The sequence below is a fragment of the Peromyscus eremicus genome, chromosome X, assembly GCF_949786415.1.
Source record: "Peromyscus eremicus chromosome X, PerEre_H2_v1, whole genome shotgun sequence".
NCBI classification, from domain to species: domain Eukaryota; kingdom Metazoa; phylum Chordata; class Mammalia; order Rodentia; family Cricetidae; genus Peromyscus; species Peromyscus eremicus.
This window is the reverse complement of record NC_081439.1, coordinates 42212834-42221384: the sequence shown is the minus strand read 5'-3', so window position 1 is coordinate 42221384 and position 8551 is coordinate 42212834. Positions and strand designations below refer to the sequence as shown.

The 8551-nt window shown below is 40.5% G+C and overlaps 1 non-coding gene across 1 annotated transcript; it reads left to right on the top strand.

The window, feature by feature from the left end:
• The first annotated feature begins 5896 nt into the window (after nucleotides 1-5896).
• Nucleotides 5897-6082, top strand: LOC131900340 (U2 spliceosomal RNA). Its single transcript, XR_009376233.1, has one exon. It is a non-coding gene; the product is annotated as a U2 spliceosomal RNA (small nuclear RNA).
• The last annotated feature ends 2469 nt before the right edge of the window (nucleotides 6083-8551 follow it).

The window sequence follows — 8551 nt, the reverse complement described above, 5'->3', positions numbered from 1 at the left end:
TACTTTCAAGCAAGTTAGTTCATATAAGCTGAGACGAGGTAGGCATGTTACTAAGATCTCTCGTAAAGAGTTTAGAATGGCAGCTAGATATGGTGGTTCCAATCAGTAAACAGAGTACTCAGGAGGCTAGAGCAGGAGGATTGTTGTGAGCTTCAGGCCAGCCTGGGTTACAAAGCAAGACCCTGCCTCTGTTGCCCCAAAGCAAAACACCAAGACACATCCTAAATGTGGATGGTACTATCCCATGGGCTGACATCATAGACTAACTGAAAGGGAGAAAGCAAGTCTAGTGTGAGCACTCATCTCTGCTTCCGGTCTGTGGATACTCTGTGACTAGCTTTTTCAAATTCCTATTGCCGTGCCTTCCCCACCATGTCATACTGGATCCTCAAACTGTGAGTCCAAATGAACCCCCTCCCTTAAAAGGGGAACATTTATTTTAATTGATTAATTAATTAGTTTTTTGAGACACAGTCTCACTTTGTAGCCCAGGTTGGCCTAGTAACCATTATTCTTTTTTATTATTTATTTTACAGACCAACCACAGTTTCCCCTCCCTCCTCTCTTCCCATTCTCCACTCCCCCCACCTCCTTTCTATTCTGCCTCCCCATCCTTTCCTCAGAAAGGGTAAGGCCTCCAATGGGAGTCAACAAAGCATGACATATCAAGTTGAGGCAGGACCAAGCTCCTCCCCACTGCATCAAGGCTGAGTGAGGCATCCCACCATAGGGAATAGGTTCCAAAAGCTAGTTCATGTGCCAGGGACAGATCCTGGTCCCACTGCTAGGGGCCCCACAAACAGACCAAGCTACATAACTGTCACTCACATGCAGAGGGCCTAGGTCAGTCCCATGCAGGCTCCCTAGCTGTCAGTCTATAGTTCCTGACCTCCCACAAGCTTGGGTCAGCTGTCTCTGTGGGTTTCCCTATCATGATCTTGACCCCTTGCTTATATAATCCCTTTTCCCTCTCTTCAACTGGACTCCCGAGATCAGCCCAGTGCTTGGCTGTGGATCTCTGCATCTGCTTTCATCAGTTACTGGATGAAGGTTTTATGATGACAATTAATATATCCATATCTATTGCCATGCACAAAACTCAAGTCCAAGTGGATCAAAGACCTTGACATAAATCCAGTTACACTGAACCCGACAGAAGAGAAAGTGGGGAGTAGCCTTGAAAGTGTTGGTACAGGAGACTACTTCTTAAATATAACACCAGTAGCACAGACACTGTGATCGACAATTAATAAATGGGACCTTCTGGAACTGAAAAGCTTCTGTAAGACAAAGAACATGATCAATAAGACAAAAACAACAGCCTACAGAGTGGGAAAATATCTTCACCAACCCCACATCTGACAGACGGTTGATCTCCAAAAGTTACGAAGAACTCAAGAAACTAGACATCAAAATACCAAATGATCAAATTAAAAAATGGGGTACAGATCTAAACAGAGAATTCTCAACAGAAGAATCTCAAATGCCAAAAGACATTTGAGGAATTACTCAACTTGCTTAGTGATCAGGGAAATGCAAATCAAAATGACTCTGAGATACCATCTTACACCTGTCAGAATGGCTTAAATCAAAAACACTGATGACAGCTTATGTTGGAGAGGATGTGGAACAAGGGGAACACTCCTCCACTGTTGGTGGGAGTGCAAACTTGTACAGCCACTTTGAAAATCAGTATGGCGGTTTCTCAGAAAATTTCAAATCCATCTAGTAATCACACTATTCAACCCACACTGCAACAATCCACACTGCAATAATAGACATTGCAGCAATCCTCTGTCTCAGCTTTCTAAGTCCAGGGGTTGTAGATATAAGCCACCAAAACAGTCAAAGAACATTTGTCAATGGAATAAATAGCTCTTACATTATCCTTTTTTACTTGGTTCCCCATTGGAGATGGGTAAGCTGTGGAGATGAACATAGTGTTATGCTGTTTAAGCCAACTTCTTCAGGTGAATATCCCTTGACCACTGCTAACACATCTTAAGAACAGAGCCAAGGCTAGCTGAGGACTCTGGGGGATGTGGAATAGTTTTATACTGCCTGAAACAGTATAACGAATAAAAAAGGGGGATGCACACAGGACCGAGAGTGAATATAATTTTTTTTCTTATCTGCAGAAAATTAGTAACTGGTTCTTACAGATAGAGGAAACCTACCATTTAGCTACTGTGTATACATGGAACCTTACTTGTGGCAGGTGTCTTACATGAACATTTCCTAAGACTTTGGAAAGATGTTCTCCCTAGATATCATCTTGCTCAATACCTCCCCTTGCCTTTCTTTCATACTTCCTGTGTCACTCATTGATTCATTGGCTCTCAGATCCATAGTCGTTCTTTTCAGCTATGGGGAAATGTCTCTGTCTTAAATGTCTTAAAGTTGTGATAACCCACCCCAAGAGCCCCAGGCAAGTGACAGGATTACATATATGAGCCACCACATGTGGCTATGGGCTTCTTTTGTCACCTTACCAGGGTAAGCTCTGTCAGGAGAATGTGCTAGAAAAGCATTGCAGGAGGAAAGCAGCCAGCAAGGGTTTCTAGGGGATTTTTCTTTCTCCGGGAAATTAAAGAAAGTTGTTTTCCAAAGAGCATAATGTTGGGCTGGAGATGTAACTAAGTGGTAGATTGCTTTCCTAGCATGGGTTCAAAATCCAACATTGAAGCAAACAACAAAAACAAACTGAGGTTCAATCTTCCTCTCCCCCTCACACACTTTCTGTTTCTCTCTTTCTTTATTGCACTGGGGATTGAGACTGGGGACTTGAAGGATGACCTTGAACTCCTGAACCTCCTGCTGCTACCTGCTGAGTGTTAGAATTACAAGTATGTACTACCACACACATGGTCTGTGCAGTGCTGAGGACTGATCTCAGGGTTCCATGAATGCTAGACAAACACTACCAACTGAGCTAGAACCTAACCTCCTGTTTTTGAAATATGAAGTATGACTAAATATGAAATCATTCTTGTCATCTAGAACTACTTTGGTGCCTCAATATTCTGAGAGAAAAACTTGGTCTCCAACTTTCACAGAAACTGTTTGAATATCCCCATCCTGTTTTTAGCTCTTGATCTGTTGCTTGCAGTATTTTGCCATGAGTTTGTTTGTTTGTTTTCTTTCTTCTGGAGGCAATAATGCCTCATTTGGTTTCAATTTCAGCTGCATTCCTTCAACCAACACTCTGTCAAAGAGCAGAAGACAGTTTTGACGGCTTATGTTGACATGACTCTTGTCTCTGCAGCTCAGCAGAGTCCTCCCCCACACTGTCGCTGCAAGATCAGACCTGCCATAGTCATAGAGCTGTCCAAGACCAGAGCCTTGAACACATGAACAAAAACCTCATTTCTTTTGTTGTTATAAGTTCTCATTATGGAGTCTTCATGGTGTAGACCAAGTTGGCCTTGAACTTTTGACATACCTCTTGTCAGCTTCCCAATTAGGTAGCATTAAAGGCCTGCATCACTGGAAATGGCAACTACTAATGTTTTTTATTTATACACTGCAATCGTAGATATTTACGGAGTCTAATATGATTTTTTGATACATATGTGCATTACAGAATGATCAAATAGCACATCCAGCTAGGTATCGAAGCTCATGCCTGTCACTCTAAGCACTCAGGAGCCTGAGACAGGAGGGTTGTTGTGAGTTCTAGGCCAGCCTGGCCTATGCAATGAAACTCTGTCTCTAAAACCCAAAGGAATAGATGAGTTTGCTCAGTGGTAACAGGTCAGCAAGCCTGATGAAATGTGTTTCATCTCTGAGTTCAACATGGTGGGGAGAACTGACTACTACTGTATTGACCTCTGATTTTCAGATGCACACCACACTGGTGCACATACACCACATACACACACACACACACACACACACACACACACACACACACACACATAAATAAACACAAATTCAAAATAAAAATAAACCAAAAGGGGGAAAGATGAAGCAATTAAAGAATGAGAAATCCTATTGCTTCCTGGGCTCAACTTAAGTACAAAATGAATATAACAGGGTTCCCTCCAGACTATACTAGATACAAGTCCTGTCAGGATGAGACTGTGACATCACTTTTGACCTCTCCAGATGAATCACTAGCATTCCACACTCTCAGGTTTGCAGTGGAGGCTTCCTTAGTCACGGCAGCAGCTATTACCCTCAGGTTCCTTGGTAGGCAGAGTAACAGTCTTCCAAATATGCCCATATTCGTATCCCCAGAAACCATGAATACATTTCCTTACATGGCAACAGAAAATGAAGGTTTCCAATTTCACAAAGACTAACAATAATCTGATCCGATGGCCTACAATGGGGAAATTATCCTAGCTTATCTACCAGGCTCAATGCAATTACGAGTGTCCCGAAAAGCGGACAAGGGTGTCAGGATAACAAGAGATGAGAAAGACCAGACTGGCTGGTGCTGACTGGAGGTATGCAGACAACCACTGCAGCTGTGAAAGGCAAGAAAACAGCTCTCCCCAAAAGAATGCAGTCTTGCTACCACCTTGGTTTTAGCCCAGTGAGAGTCATTTTGAACTGCTAACCATAGACTCGTAAGATTGTGAATGTGTGTTTTTAAACTTTGTATTAAACAAAAAGTTTGTGTTGTTGTTGTTGTTGTTCACAGGAGCCACAGGAAACTAAATAACTCCCATATGACCAAATGGTGATATTTATATTTTTACTTCACTGAATTTTTATGAATTGATTATTTTATAATAAATACAAGAAAAAGGTTTTCTGTTCTTCTTTACCCATTATATTTGCTGAGGTAATGATTATATTAGTCATACTTCCCCTGGCCTTTGTAGTGAAAAATTCCAATTTGCAACCCATTTTTCACTTGAGAGTTCATGGACATCTGTTCAGCTTAATTTGAATGAATATAGCTCATATGAAAGTTGAAATATAAGATGTCAACACCCAGGAGACTGATGCAAGCCAGGAGAGTCAAGGGTTCAAGGCTAATCTAGGCAACAATGAGTTGGAGGACAGCTTAGAGTGCATAAGACCCTCCCTCCAAATAAGGAAGGCACATGTGGTAGTGCACATTTATAATCCCGGCACTTGAGAGGCTAAGGCAGTAGGATCATTGTTAAGTTTAAGGGTTACGTAGTATGTTCTAGACCAGACTCAACTACATACATGTGAGAAAATGAAAAAAACAAGAGTAGGGGAGGAAAGAAGCGAGGGAGGGAAGTAAGGAGGGGGAGAGAGAGAGAGAGACAGACAGAGAGAGAGAGAGAGAGAGAGAGAGAGAGAGAGAGAGAGAGAGCAGTTGAGTTAGTAGAGGGTGCTTACCATCACTTGAGAGAGACAGAGACAGAGACAGAGACAGAGGCAGATATAGAGACACATGGGGGTGAAAATATAAAATATGTCAAAAATAGAAATACAGATGTTAAGAAGTTAACCCAAGATTACTCAGCCCATTAGTATTAGAATTGAGTATGAAGTTCCAGCCTTAGCTTGGTGATTAACACATGTAAAACCACAATCCACACTTGGAAGAAAAAGCCACAAAATTGACTTCTAAGACATTCTGGGCTACTTAGTGAAAATCTGACTCGAAAGAAAGAAAGAAAGAAAGAAAGAAAGAAAGAAAGAAAGAAAGAAAGAAAGAAAGAAAGGAAAAAAGGAAGAAAGAAAGGAAAGAAAGAGGGAGGGAGGGAGAGAGGGAGGGAGGAAAGGAAAGGAAAGGAAAGAAAAGGGAAAAAAAGAAAAGAGAAAAACAAGCTGATGTGGTGGCACATACATATGATGCTCGAACTTGAGAAGTGGAGGCAGGAGGATCAGAAGTCAAGGTTGTTTTTGCTACATAATGAGTTCAAGGTCAGAAACCAAGTCTAAAAAGTATTTTTAAAATAAACTATTAATCATTTCTCTGCCTTGTGCTTAAGATAAAGTATATAATATATGTTCTTTTAAGTTTAATATCTTGTATGTCCTCTAAGGACAATAAATTAAATGGATTTTTGGAGTTTGAAGATGGTATAAGCCTTGCTTCAACCACTTTATGCAGTGATCTGACATTTCAGTATCTCTAGGACTTGTACCTACTCTGGTTCAGGGCTGGGGGGTTAGGTGGTAAAATATAAGGGTGATATTTTTTAATTCTCTTTTGTTTTACATTTATTTGTTGTTGTGTGTCTGTGTTTGTGCCACAGTGCATGTGTAGAAGTCAGAGTAACTTGAAAGAGTTGATCACCTTCTCCTATGTGGATTCTGGGGTTCAATCTTAGGTCTTCAGGCTTTGCATTAAGCACCTTTACCTGCTGAGGCATCTCATTGGCCTCTCTTTATAATTCGTTGTTACTGAAAAACCATTTGATTTAGGGACATGGGCTTTTTAGTCTGTAGATGTATTTTTTTTTTCAGCACATAAACAATGCTTAGACATTAGACAAACTGCTGGGCCAGTGAAATGGTTCAGCAAGCAAAGATGCTTGTTGTGTAAACCTGACAACCTGAATTCAACACCCGGAATACACAGAAAGGTGGAAGGAGAGAATTGACTCTTCTGACCTCCACATATGGACCATGACAACATGCCCACACATGTCAAACACGGAAATACATTCATAATAAATAAAATAAGGAGTGAGGAGTTGGATGGTAGGTGGAGAGCACTTACTGCTCTGTTCAAGGTCCATATGGTAGGTCACAGACTGCTGTGATACCAGTTCCACATGACCTGATACTCACTTCTGATTCTTTGGTGCTGCTTATGCACATGGTACACATACATACATGCAGGAAAGAGAATAGAAATAAAGCCTTACTTGTATTCCTTTATTTTTCTGAGACAGGGCTTCACTATGTAGATGACCATCTGCTTCTGCCTCCTGAGTGCTGGTCCACATTAAAGGCGTGTGGGTCACACTCAGGAAAATAAAGAAACCATTTTTAAATCAATAAAATAAACACATAAAATAAAAATTTAGAGATAAACTACTAGTTAGCATGTTCTAATCTGTGTCTTTCCAGTTAGGTACACACCTCAGGAAAACTAAGGCATTATTTTTTGAAGCCATTAGAATTTCAGTTTCCACCTTGATATTGTTATTTCTTACTATAACTTCCTTAAGATTATTAAAAATCCAAGAAGGTCACATGGTATCATAAAAAGCAGAAAATCGATAGCCTGGTCATTTATTAACCATGTGCTACTAGCAAATTTTAAATTATTTGAATCTAAAAATTAAGAGAGATTGTCATATGTATATAAAATATACATATATATGTATATAAAAAGAGTATTTTTCCTTGACAATTGCAATTTCCACGTCTTACTAAAGGTGGCAGTGCTGTTCTCTAAGGAGAACCAAATTTTTGCAGATAACAATCTTTTTATTTGTTACATTTCTTTAAAAAAAATATTTCCTGGTATGGTGGCATGCACCTTTAATCCTAGCACAACAGTCAGAGGCAAGCCTGGTCTACATAGCACATTCCAGGAAAGCCAGGGCTATGTAGTGAGACCGTGTCTCAGTAATAATAATAATAATAATAATAATAATAATAATAATAATTTTAAGATATACAAGCCGGGCAGTGATGGCACACACCTTTAATCCCAGCACTTGGGAGGCAGAACCAGGTAGATCTCTGTGAGTTCGAGGCCAGTCTGGTCTACAGAGCAAGATCCAGGACAAGCACCAAAACTACATAGAGAAACCCTGTCTCGAAAAAACAAACAAACAAAAAGATATACAATGTATTTTTATCATATTTATCTGTATTGCCCTTTCTTGTATCTCCCACTACGTTGTTTTTGAGAGTCTCACCTTGTATCAGATGTGTTAGCATCTGTTGTTTAGTGGTTGGTGTTTTAAAGGCACATTGCTGGAGTGACACTGTATAGAAAATAGAATTTCGTTCAAGTCCACTGGTTGGGTAGTTTAAACTGTTGGGCAGTAAGTGCTCTCCACCTGCCATCCAGTTCCTCACCCCTTATTTTATTTATTATGAATGTACTTCCGTGTTTGACATGTGTGGGCATGTTGCCATGGTCCGTATGTGGAGGTCAAAAGAGTCAATTCTCTCCTTCCACCTTTCTGTGTATTCTGGGTATTGAACTCAGGTCGTCAGGTTTACACAACATTTTGAATCCCAACACTCAGAAGTTTAAGCAGTTGGATCCTACATTTGTGGCCACTCTGGGTTCCACAGTGAGACTCTGTACAAAACAAAACAGAAAACAACAGAGTTTCAGGCAAGTGATTTGCACAACTCCTCTCCGATAGTTCTTGATGCTTCCTTTCCATGTTATGACATTTTTGTTGGCTCTTACCACCACCTCCATGTCAGTTATTTAAATAGGTTAGAAGTCAGCCTGTTTCCCGCCTCTGTCTTTATTACCTATGTGAATGGCAGTGCCAACCACTGAAAACAGGTAAGAGGTCATGGGAAGGGATGAGGACACTAGTCTACCTATGGGACATGTGATTTTGTATAGCTTTTTAAATAGAATGTACCTAAGAAGAAACCTTGCGAAGGTTTTACCATTTCACCCTTGCAGTTCCTAACT